Below are 12,372 nucleotides of genomic sequence, written 5' to 3' on the forward strand. Positions count from 1 at the left end.
CCCCTTTCCAGCACGTCTCTTCAAGATGGAATCAATTTTAGGGGTTCTGGCAGCAATAACCAATTTTCCTTACTTTTCCAATCAGGTTTCCAGCATGTCCCTCTTGCAGACTATCTCTTACTGCCAGCTACAGCGTGTGCACAACACAGCGCATGTGATGAATAGGAAAGTGTTTTGAAGCAGCTTCAACAAGATTCTCTAATTCTAAAGTATCATTTTGCTGTTCTGTTGTAATATCGGTTTGATCCTCAGTTACATGAGCAGCACTGTGGCTCCATCTCACACATACTGAATCCTACATTTTCTTCTAGCTGTTGTTCATTACTCTCATTCATCAGTGTAATTGTACTTATGTTTGAAGCATTGTCCGGTATTTTTCTAATCTGCTTTTGCTATTGAAAGCATTATCTATGAGCTCAGAAACCTTTCAGGTGATGCGGTTTTTTAAAAAGCTGAACTGCTTTTGCAGCTGAAATACGTATCCTCAAAAAACGCAGCAAAAACACTGTGTATGAATGAAGCCTTAGATCAGGAATAGAACAGGCATTTATAGGACATTTCATAACTTTCCCAAATTCTTATGAAAAAATATTCAGCACATTCTGCATTGAACTACTGGACCCAATTTATTATATATTTTAGGAGTCGGAGTAGCTCCATTTTATACCGGCTCCACCAAAATGAACACCGACTCCAACTGACACTGAGTTGTCACTTCCTAATGTTGAGGGGGGACCATTTGGATAAAATACTTAAAGGGAAGGTGTCGTCAAAAACATTTTTTTTTCAATAACTGAAAAAATGTAAAGTATTAATGTTTTACTGTTATGCTTAAAGGGAACCTGTCAGCAGAAATTTCGCCCAAAACCTAAAAGATTCCCCCTCTGCAGCTCCTGGGCTGCATCCTAGAAAGGTCCCTGTTATTATTGTGCCCCATGTGAGACCAAAATAAAGACTTTATAAAGTGGTACCTTTTTGTATTCAGATACTGTAAATGTGACACGGGGGCGGGCTCTCTGCCGTCCGTTATTCTGCCCCCTGGTCCTGTATGCCGCCCCCATCGCTCCTTTCCATAGCTGATGCACCGCCCACTGCTCCAGCCATCCCCGCGCATGCCCAGTGCCAGTCTCACGGGACTGAGCAGTGTGACCGCTGGTGACGTGTGCGCAGGCAAGTGATTATGGGCGGGGCTGTGATTGTTATCAGCAAGTGCCCGCCCATAATCTCGTGAGCGCGCAAACCTCACCAGCGGTCACACTGTGCTCCGGGTAGTGCTAGACTGTATGGGCTTCTTCCAGGGATGACGTCCCTTTTGTCACGTGATAGGGGCGTGTTCAAAATACTATCACGTGACAAAAGAGACGTCATCCCTGGAAGCAGCCCATACAGTCTAGCACTACCCTGAGCACAGTGTGACCGCTGGTGAGGTTTGCGCGCTCACGAGATTATGGGCGGGTACTTGCTGATAACAATCACAGCCCCGCCCATAATCACTTGCCTGCGCACACGTCATCAGCGGTCACACTGCTCAGTCCCGTGAGACTGGCACTGGGCATGCGCGGGGATGGCTGGAGCAGTGGGCGGTGCATCAGCTATGGAAAGGAGCGATGGGGGGCGGCATACAGGACCAGGAGGCAGAATAACGGACGCCAGAAAGCCCGCCCCCGTGTCACATTTACAGTATCTGAATACAAAAAGGTACCACTTTATAAAGTCTTTATTTTGGTCTCACAGGGGGCACAATAATAACAGGGACCTTTTTAGAATGCAGCCCAGGAGCTGCAGAGGGGGGATCTTTTAGGTTTTGGGCGAAATTTCTGCTGACAGGTTCCCTTTAAATAAAATTTTAAAATTTTGTTTTTGAGAAAAATATAAAAAAAAATTTTAAAGTTTGCTATATTCCACTCTTAAACACTGGAGGGAGCAGCTGCTGAAATCCGACTGTAGAAGTACTGTAGAACTAGCTCACATTACAGCTGCAGTAAAAGTGGGAGGAGTCTGCTCTCCTGTGTGTGATGTCACCTCCCCCTCCCAATCTGGGTGTTTCCAACAGGATAACAGAGAATGAAGTGTAGGATCACAGTGCGGTGCCATTTTGTTGGTGGCCACAGAGTGAACCTAATATGTCTAAAGTGTCAGTAAGGCAAGCTGCATAGTTCTCCACTGTATCCCGCGCCGCACTATATCCCAATGCCCCCACACTACCTACTGACTGCTTCCCAATGCCCCCACACTGCCTACTGACTGCTTCCCAATGCCCCCACACTGCCTATTGACTGTTTCCCAATTCTCCCACACTGCCTACTGACTGTTTCGCAATGTCCCACACTGCCTACTGACTGTTTCCCAATGCCCCACTCAGCTTGCTGACTGTTTCCCAATACCGCATGCACTCCCCTCAGACTTGCGCCTCGGCAGCCTGTCCTGTCAAACATCACAGTACGAGCAGCGGAGGCCCAAGGTGAGCACACACGGGGAGGGGGATCCACGTCAGAGTGCGGGGGAGAGGGGTGAACGCGGAAGAGTGTGGGGGAGGGCGGTGGTCGCAGCAGAGTGTGGGGGAGGGGGTGGTCGCGGCAGAGGAGGAGGGTGGTCACGGCAGAGTGCAGAGGAGGGGGGATTGTCACGGCAGAGTGCGGGGGAAGGGACTGGTCGCGGCAGAGTGCAGGGGAGGGGGGTGGTCGCGGCAGAGAGGGGGGTGGTCGCGGCAGAGAGGAGGGGAGGGGGGGGTTGCGGCAGAGTGCGGGGGAGGGGGGGTGAACGGCAGAGTGGGGGAGCAGCGCGCCAGGATCAGTAACGATGCAATCACCATTGCCCGGCACCGGTACTCACCCTATCCATCCCAGCGGGTGACAGGGGGAAAGTGCACATGCTGTGTGCTCCACAAAGATGGCACTGATTTCCTCCCTCTGCTGTGATCTGGACAGCCCAGGGGGGCGCGTCTATTTGAAAGCAGACGCCTTCTTTAATGTTACTAAATGGGGTCGGATTCCGACCACTGTCCTCTATGCCTAAGGGGCTGCCATAAAGGAGGTGAGTAACTGTCGTTACAAATCCCAAATCCATGATGGCTGCCCCCAGTGCTTCCAGTAACACCAGAATTCAATAAAAACTAAATAAACAGTGAATTTAATTTTGTATTAAAAATACTTGATTTCATAATCACTATTACTAATACAAAAATATAAAACCCCGAGACCTTACCTTTAATTAACTTAAAAACATAGGGAATTGTGGGGGAAAATGTCCAATGAAATAATTTCACCTTACATAAGCCTGTTCAGATCTAAAGATGGCTGTCATTTCCTTTTCTGTACAACCTACCCGGGTATACAAAGAATATCCAGATGTAAGAAGAATCACCATAGAAGGGAAAAGACTCACTGGCCAACCTCGAGTACCACCCAGTTGATGACCTCATGGACCAACCCAATGACCAGCCAACGGATCAGCCAATGGACTAGCCCACTGACCAACCCACTGACCGATGGACAGATTCGGGCATGCCCACTGTAGTGCAGACCATACCCTTTTTCCTAGTTTATTTAAGTCTATGTTTTCAGCTGGAATAAATCTCTTTTGGTGCCAATCTCTGATTAAGGAGAGGCTTACATCTGCCTCTGTCTGACGTTATTCTTTTAAGCATGCACTTGATCCACACTAATTAGATCAGGAGCAGGCAACTTGTGAACACTCCACAGTGTTCACCCTAACACTAAATTGAGGAGATAGGACTGTGGAAGAAAGCGCAATAGGGTCTTACCAGGCAAAAAAAAAAGGCTGCTGAAAGTAAGAAACTCGCCTAAAGGGGTTGTGATAGTCACAACTTTTGTAATCGTGTTGTACACACGCGGAAAGCTGCAGCCCCGAGCGGAATCAATAAAATCAGGAGAAGGAACCGAGTATCTCGCCGTGCTATCACCGAACCAATCAATGTAGATTAATAATTCCATGTCTTTATTCTTTTGTACTGGTCAACGTGTTTAGGAAATCACAGTCTCCTTCATCAGGACTTCAAGCAAAGGTCATCGATAATCTGCTCCGACAGAGAATGAGCCAGACCCCTTTAAATTTTTCACTCTTTGTTTCATTGCAGCCATTTAGTAAATTCAAAAAAGTTTTTTTTTTCTCATTAATGTACACTCTGCACCCCATCTTGCTGGAAAAACCCAGAAATGTTTGCAAATTTATTAAACAAGAAAAATTGAAATATCACATGGCCATAAGTATTCAGACCCTTTGCACAATATTGAGTAGAAGCACCCTTTAAGCAAGTAGAGCCATGAGTTTTCTTGGGAATGATGCAACAAGTTTTTCACACCTGGATTTGGGGATCCTCTGCCATTCTTCCTTGCAGTTCCTCTCCAGTTGCGTCAGGTTGGATGGTGAACGTTGGTGGACACCATTTTTAGGTCTCTCCTGAGATGCTCAATTGGGTTTAGGTCAGGGCTCTGGTTGGGACAGTCAAGAATGGTCACAGAGTTGTTCTGAAGCCACTCCTTTGTTATTTTAGCTGTGTGCTTAGGGTCATTGTCTTGTTGGAAGGTGAACCTTCGACCAAGTCTGAGGTCCAGAGCACTCTGGAAGAGGTTTTCTTCCAGGATATCTCTGGACTTAGTTGCATTTATCTTTCCTTCAATTGCATCCAGTCGACCTGTCCCTGCCCCCATAGCATGATACTGCCACCACCAGGTTTCACTGTTGTTATTGTATTGGGCAACTGATGAGCAGTGCCTGGTTTTCTCCACACATACCGCTTAGAATTATCACCAAAAAGTTCTATCTTCATCTCATCAGACTAGAGAATCTTATTTCTCATAGTCTGGGAGTCCTTTATGTGTTTTTTTTGCAAACTCTATGTGGGCTTTCATATGTCTTGCACTGAGAAGAAGCTTCCGTTGGGTTACGCTGCCATAAAGCCTGACTGTTGGAGGGCTACAGTGATAGTTGACTTTGTGGAACTTTCGCCCATCTCCCTATTGCACCTCACTCACCAAGGCTCTTCTCCCACGATTGCTCAGTTTGACTGAACGGTCAGGTCTAGGAAGAGTTCTGGTGGCTCCAACCAACTTCCATTTAAGGATTATGGAGGCCACTGTGCTCTTAGTGACCTTGAGTACTGCAGATAGTCTTTTGTAACCTTGGCCAGATCTGTGCCTTGCTACAGTTCTGTCTCTGAGCTCCTTGGGCAGTTCCTTTGGCCTCATGATTCTCATTTAGTGTGACATGCAGTCTTATATAGACAGGTGTAAGCCTTTCCAAATAATGTCCTATCAGTTTAATTAAACACAGATGGACTCCAATGAAGGAGTAGAACCATCTCAAGGAGGATCACAAGGAAATGGACTGCATGTGAATTAAATATGAGTGTCTGAGTAGAGGGTCTGAATACTTATGACCATGTGATATTTCAGTTTTTCTTGTTTAATAAATTTGCAAATATTTCTACATTTCTATTTTTTTCTGACAAGATGGGGGATGGGGTGCAGAGTGCCCATTAATGAGAAAAAAATATATACTTTTTTGAATTTACCAAATGGCTGCAATGAAACAGAGTGAAACATTTATAGGGGGTCTGAATACTTTCCGTACCCACTGTATATACACATGTACATCAACGTCAGAGAACCGCCCACAACCTTTCAAATATTGGCGGGATCCTTATCAGTTACAAAAAACGGCAGCTGAAATGAACAGGAAACTTCTCAAAATACATTGTGTAACAGTATATCCCCCCAGCCTGTATCATATTGCAATCAGGCTTCAGCAGTAGCTATTGTCCTTGATCTGGTGGGGGTTGCATATATATTGTTCTCCTCTGCAGGAGGCTTCCCTAATACACAATCTCTGGAGACTGTGTCTAGGAACTTTTTTTTAACTAGGAGCTACAAGTAGCAAATGTTAAAGGGGTAGGTCTGAGCACTTCCGCCCATCCAGGGGGTGGACCTAAGGAGAGGGGGAAGAATCAGTCACATGTTTTGGAGTTAGTTGATGCTTTTTTGGGGAAAGGCGAGGTCCTTGTGCCTGTGTATGAACTATGGGATATTGAAGATCAGCTGCTACGTGGGATTGTGTTGTCTCAGCCATGCTATCGGATTTAAGGAACACATCTAAGGACTGTTGTTGCATTTTCCTTGCCATCGGATTGCTGTGTGGCGCCCCGCATCTGTTTTCTTTGTGTAGACTCAATGTGGACTCTAAAGAACCATTTGGATATTGGATGTTTTATGCTCCCTGCCTCAATAAAACTTGTTGGATTGTTCATCGACCTGGTGTCCCTGCCTGCTCTGTCGCATACCCCGTCACACATTGTATATCCACATTGATGTCAAGACTTTAAAACATCCAAAAAAATTGTAAAAGTTGAAATTTTTTTAAAGTCATTTTTCAAGTCATTTTTTAAATTTCATTTTTTAACTTCACCATCAGAAGTAGGATAAGGGACAGCTAGGGACCCCTAACCTGAGGGCAAGTCTAGGAGCTACGGTCCCCGGTTATCCCCTTATTGCGCATGACATTATAATCAGCCATATTTAAATTTCTGCATGGACCCTGTAGCTTCTCTTGTGGGCAGTTGCAGGCGCTGTCTCTCCAGGTGGTGGAATTAAAGGGGGTGGTTCACCACCGAGTTCAGTGTTCTACCTCGGCACAATCCGGGTTGGTTGCCGGGTCGAGAGAACCTAAACTGCCACTTCCGGAGCATTTTGCTGGGGAGAGCAGCCGGTTTGTCTCCTTCTGAGAGGCATGTAAATTATATTTTCATCTTCGTTCTCATTCCTCTGGGAGTGATATGCAGCAAGTGGGTATTGTCGTCTAACTTCTTAGTGGTGACCCACAAGCTTGGGCTTTTTCTTTGCCTCCTGATTCTCCTGTGTTTGGGTCAGTGGATGGATTTTTTACTGCGCTCAGTCTCATCTACATTGAATCAGATAAGGGTCATTGGCCGATTCAAAGATTTGTTCACCGAAACAGGGGAATCAGCTGGCTGAGGATTACTCCACTCAATTCTGGCGCTGGTAAGTGGATACACAGTGGAACGACCCGGCTCTCAAGAACCATTTTTTTTTCTGGCCGTCTCAGAGAGAGTAAAGGAGGCATTGGTCACGTATAAAACACCCCACCTTTCCTGAATGTGCCATGGCTCTAATAATCCGAATAGATCGCTGGTTCCATCAGAGGTATAACACCAAGTCTATTTGGGAGGGTGCAGCGGTACCTCCTTCACCTCCAGAGATGCCTGTGGCTATAACCCCCTCCTTGGTACTATGGCAATCCTTTCTGATCAGTTATTGGAATGGGGTATTTATGAACCAGGGGATGTCTGCAGATCAGGGAGAATGTGCACAGACATGTCTTTGCTCCTCTGAGTAAACAAGCTATGAACCAAGATTTCAGGTGCCATGGTAAGATCAGAAATATGAATTGGAATCCTAGCGACGTGGTGAACGCAAGGCAACATTTTGCTTTGCTGGGCGATTGCTGGTAAACCAACAAATGGGTATTGGGCAATAAAATCATGCCAGATATATTGTGTTAAATATCTATGTAAAGGTAAAATCAGGATAGAAAATATGACACAGATATCCCTCATCTGTGAGTCCCAGGGGCAAAGATATGCTAAAAACTAGAATTTCCTAATTTTCTGACTCTCTGGGCACATCCCACAAGATATCTCCATATGAGGTCATGGAGGGGAGGGTGACCTGAGGTTATAAAAGTCAGCGCCCACATTTTTGCTTGGTTCAGTTCTGGAGGACACAGATAAGCTGTGGTGCTGTCCATTTGTATTCTCGGTGTCCTTCCTCCATAAACCTGAAGTCATATCTGTAGCACAAGTTTAGTAAGTTTCATGTTTATCCCTTTTATTTTTATGTAATGGTCTATATAGTATTTGTATTGTTTCCCTTTTGTAACATCTTGTATATTTTTATAAACACTCCCTATTCTTTTGGATTAAATATATACAATTTAATAGCTTTGTCCCTTTTGCTTAAAATCACGAACCGAATAGGCCTTATGCTAGCTAATGGGTGTCCAATCTACCTATAAACGACAGGTGGTGGCAGCGAGAATTTTCCTTGAGGTTATTGTGGGGCTGCCAGTGAACCCGCTCCATACTTCACCGCAGTGGATCTAATTATACATTTATTGTGGACTTCCTTGACCGCTTCGTGTGCAATTTTATTTATATTATTTTTATATTGCTATATCCAAATTTTAATTGTTCATAATTTAGGAGGTTTGCTACCGGCTGGAGCAGCCCCCAAGTTGTACTATTTTATTGTATCATTAGTAGTACTGATTCCTTTAGAAATATTTACATATTTTTAAAAATATGCCATCTTGAGGGGGGCATGGCTTGCCGTTGCCGGAGTAGGACGTGCACTTTCCCTGCTCCTCGCCTGCCCTACTCCTACAGCCACGTCTAGCAAAGCTTTTGCTGGCAAAAGCTTGTGGGCAAAACCAAGACGACTCTCAGACTGGGCACAGAGGTGATCAGAACCCTAGCAGCTGCCATGGATCGTCTTTTCAGCTCCAGCACCACACCGAGCTCCAGCAGGTCCAAGATGGTGACAGCTACTCACACAGGCAGCTTGCAGCCGCGGGAGGTGATGACTCAGAACAAAGCAGCTCTTTCACAGCAGGAGGCCTCTGGGGACCACTCAGATGGTACAGATGAAACAATCCTTGCTGAGATAAGTAAATACCTTAAGTCAATCCCCACTAAGAAAGACCTTGAGGGATTTGCCTGCAGGCTGGAGGAGTCTTAAAAAACAGAGCTCCGTTTATTTAAAGTGGCAGTGACAGCTAGAGTAGAGGCAGTGGAGAAGTCCCAGGAGGGGGTGCTGAGGGAATTGAAGGCACAAAGACAGGTTATCCTAAGCAACTCCTTAAGATCGAATGAGCTGGCTGCCGGGGTAGAAGAATTGGAGAACCGCAACTGGCGGAATAACTTCTGCATCAGAGGCCTCCCTGAGACAATCAACACCCCTGAACTGGATACTACTGCTCAGAAATTATTTGCACTCATCCTGGGTGAGGAGGGGTTCAGCCTGATTGAACTGGACCGCATCCACAGCGCTCTGGGACCAAGACCACCTCCTGATTCCTGCCCCAGAGAAGTAATTTGCCGGGTGCACTTTTTTAAAGCTAAGGAATCTATAATGGCCGCAGCTAGACAGAAAGGGACTATCACTTTCATGGGCTCCCGCATACTGATCCTGCCTGACCTAGCCAGGCGTACCTTGCAACTAAGGAGAGCCCTGAAACCCCTCTTATTACTCCTAAAAGAGGAGGCCATACCGTATAAATGGGGTTTCCCCTTTCAACTAATCGCATTCAAGGAGGGTAAGTGAGTGGTCATCCGAGGGCTGGGGGACCTTGCCAAGCTCCTTGAAACTTTCGATTTACCACAAGTGGAGCTTCCAGATTGGCCTCACGCCCCACAGCTTCCCATGGCACCTCCCAGATGGCTGACAGTACAATGCTCCAACAAGAAAAGAGATGCAGGGGCCACAGGTGGAGACACTTAGGGCCTCTCCGTCGGGCCTTAATTTGCCGTCTCCGTTCAGGGACTGACCTCCCCCCACATGGATCTTGTTGGCTGAGGTTCCAAAGGGAGCAAGATAATACTTCATAAGGGTCTGCTGTATGTTTAAGGCTTTAACAGTTGATATAATTGTGCCATATGCCATACAGTGGCGTTCTCCACCTGCAGGGGGTAACGTTGTGGTACAATTGCTGTATAACGTTTTGGTACAATTGCTGTATAACGTTTTACATATGTTTAAAGCTAAGAGGTTCTCCAGTAATGGTTCATTATTCTGAAGGCCGTCTCTGGTCTTTTAAGGTTGAAGGCTCAGGAAGTCCTTCACATGCTCCATATGCGTCTTAGGATTAGCATAATTTGTTCTGTTTCAATTGGTTCTTGCACTATATTTAGTGTTACAGGCTGGGGCAGGGGGCGAGGAGGTAACTGTCACTGTTGGTTACCTTTTTTCCCCCCAGTGCCTGGGTGGTTGGCTTCCACCGATAACTATGCACATGGATAGGAGCGTTTTATACCATGTTTTGTCTATTTTTCTTCTATTATCACTATCTCTACTCTCCCCCCTCTACCTGCTTTCCCTCCCTCGCGTGGTGGTCAGCGGATATTTGTGTCCAGTTGCTTGATGTTATAAGTCCAAATGAATGACTTAAAGTTTTGCTCCTTTAATGTTCAGGGGTTTAATGTTCCAGAGAAACGTAGGCAAATTTTATACTTTACAAAACACACAGAAAGTAGCTGTCCTGATGATACAGGAGATGCATTTTCATTTGGATTCGATCCCCAAGATAGCCTCCAGACAGTATCCAACTTGGTTCCATAGCACCAATCCGGATGTCAAGTCCAGGGGAGTGTCAGTGGCCTTCCATAGAACATTTGCACCCACAATTCTAAAATCCCTAATTGACCCCCTGCGGTAGATACATCTTTTTACAGGTCTCCTGGAACCAACACAGCTTTGTGATTGCAAACCTTTACAGCCCGAATTTTGGGCAATGCTAATTTTATTCAGATTGCTTCAAGCTGCTCGATTATTTCGCAGGTCCATCTCAGATGGCGTTGGGGGATGACCTAAATCTCCCATTGAATCCTTTAATGGATACATCCTCAGGTAAGACATCTTACACTGACTCTTCCACACGGAGTCTTAAAAAACAAATGCGAGACATGAGGGTGGTGGACGTTTGGAGGATCCCCCATCCAGAGGTTTAAGATTATAGTTTCTATTCTCCAGCTCACGCCACTTATAGCCGGATCGATTACTTTTTAGTCTCCCACTCATTGCTGAATTTCCGAGTGGGAGCCGAGGTAGGGTCAATGCTCCTATATATTTCTGTATGCGCCTGGACCCCCAGAAGAGGCCCGGTCTCTCATGGCGCTTAAACGAAAACTTGTGGCAGGATTATGTGCCTTGCAGATATTAAACATGGTATTCAAAATTTCATCTCTGACCACGAGCGGGACCCTACATTGCCCTCAATAAAGTGGGAAGATCTCAATAGTGTCTTAAGGGGCATCCTTATATCTCACGGCTCGCACCTCAAAAAGGAGAGATCCGAGGAGATTGACAGACGCTTCGCCACCATCGCTAACCTTGAGGCTCGCCATAAAAGTAACCCATTTCCAGTCCACCTTGGTGCAATTATTCACGGCTCGACATGCTCTCCTAAAAATCCTGGACCAGAAATCCTGCAGTTTTAGGGATAGAATTAGAAGTCGTTTCTACCAGCTGGGGGATAGGAGTGGTAAGTTCCTGTCAATGGCATTACACCCATGAAATCTGAACAGCTACATCCCCTTTCTCAATGATTCCTCTGAGAGGAAGGTGTACAAGACTCAGGATATTGCCACCAGTTTCAGTTCCTATTATGAATCTCTGTACAATTTAAAAGGTCATTTTGCGGACCTTCCTCCCCCCCAGCTGCAGGAGAAGATCAAATCATATTTGCTGGCCCAAAGCTCCCCACGGTGCCAGACGAAGTAGTAGCGGCCTTAGAGGAGGAGTTCACTCTAGAGGAGGTGGCTGATGTCATTAGAGACTCTAAGGGCGGCTTTGCACACTACGACATCGAAGGTGCGATGTCGGTGGGGTCAAATCAAAAGTGACGCACATCCGGCGTCACTTGCGATGTCGTAGTGTGTAAATCCTAGATGATACGATGAACGAGCGCAAAAGCGTCGTAATCATATCATCGGTGCAGGCTCCGACATTTCCATAATGCCGGTGCCGCGACAGGTACGATGTTGTTCCTCGCTCCTGCGGCAGCACACATCGCTGTGTGTGAAGCTGCAGGAGCGAGGAACATCTCCTTACCTGCTGCCGGCCACAATGCGGAAGGAAGGAGGTGGGTGAGATGTTTACATCCTGCTCATCTCCGCCCCTCCGCCGCTATTGGCCGCCTGCCGTGTGACGTCGCTATGACACCGCACGACCCGCCCCCTTAGGAAGGAGGCGGGTCGCCGGCCAGAGCGACGGTCGCAGGGCAGGTGAGTGCATGTGACGCTGGCGTAGCGATAATTTTCGCTACGCCAGCTATCACACGATATCGTACCTGCGACAGGGGCGGGGACTATCGCGTGCGACATCGCAGCATCGGCTTGCGATGTCGCAACGTGCAAAGCCCGCTTAAATCAGGTAAAAGCCCAGGGCCTGACGGTTTTACCGCTGGTTTTTACAAATAATTTGTTGATTCAATAAGCCCCCCTTTTCCTCTCCATGTGCAATCATATATCTTTGGGAGGTTCCTTCCCGCCCCAAGCTCCCGGAGCCCATATAACTGTACTTCCCAAACCAGGGAAAGATCCCTCCCTATGCAGCAGCTATC

At 46.5% G+C, this 12,372-nt stretch overlaps 1 protein-coding gene and 1 long non-coding RNA gene across 3 annotated transcripts in view; one reads left to right on the forward strand and one right to left on the reverse strand.

The window, feature by feature from the left end:
• The window catches only part of LOC142286280 (uncharacterized), a 37,231-nt gene extending 33,140 nt beyond the window's left edge, over window positions 1-4,091 (forward strand). The window contains exons 4-5 of one of the 2 annotated variants that reach the window (XR_012747482.1): window positions 86-209; window positions 3,285-4,091. This is a non-coding gene — a long non-coding RNA (uncharacterized LOC142286280). Of the gene's footprint in view, window positions 1-85; window positions 813-3,284 lie in introns of those variants that run through there. The other variant, XR_012747483.1, reaches the window with a different exon arrangement.
• LOC142286279 (uncharacterized) overlaps window positions 1-12,372 on the reverse strand; it is a 214,190-nt gene that overhangs the window by 130,957 nt on the left and 70,861 nt on the right. The gene's annotated exons all lie outside the window — the stretch shown is intronic.

This window comes from Anomaloglossus baeobatrachus, unplaced genomic scaffold, assembly GCF_048569485.1.
Source record: "Anomaloglossus baeobatrachus isolate aAnoBae1 unplaced genomic scaffold, aAnoBae1.hap1 Scaffold_65, whole genome shotgun sequence".
Lineage (NCBI taxonomy): Eukaryota > Metazoa > Chordata > Amphibia > Anura > Aromobatidae > Anomaloglossus > Anomaloglossus baeobatrachus.